A 255-nucleotide genomic window follows, 5' to 3' on the forward strand; every position below is an offset into this window, starting at 1 on the left:
ATATAGGCTACAACAAGGTTTAATCTGGCCGCAGAGGAACAGAACTGGGTTGCCTGATATAAAGAGACGTAATCCCCGAAACAAAGCTTCACACTTGCGTAATACGGAAATATCTGCTAAGTGTGCTACTCATCTTTGTCAACCTGGCAAACGTGTACGCGCTCTCTTTCCACTGTGGATCAACGCGCTTGCTTTCTGAAAACACCGCTTAGCTTGCAGTTTAGCGATCTCCACTTCAATATTCTATTCTCAGAA

This window comes from Sinocyclocheilus anshuiensis, unplaced genomic scaffold (assembly GCF_001515605.1).
Source record: "Sinocyclocheilus anshuiensis isolate Anshui unplaced genomic scaffold, SAMN03320099.WGS_v1.1 scaffold1112, whole genome shotgun sequence".
In the NCBI taxonomy this organism is placed as follows: domain Eukaryota; kingdom Metazoa; phylum Chordata; class Actinopteri; order Cypriniformes; family Cyprinidae; genus Sinocyclocheilus; species Sinocyclocheilus anshuiensis.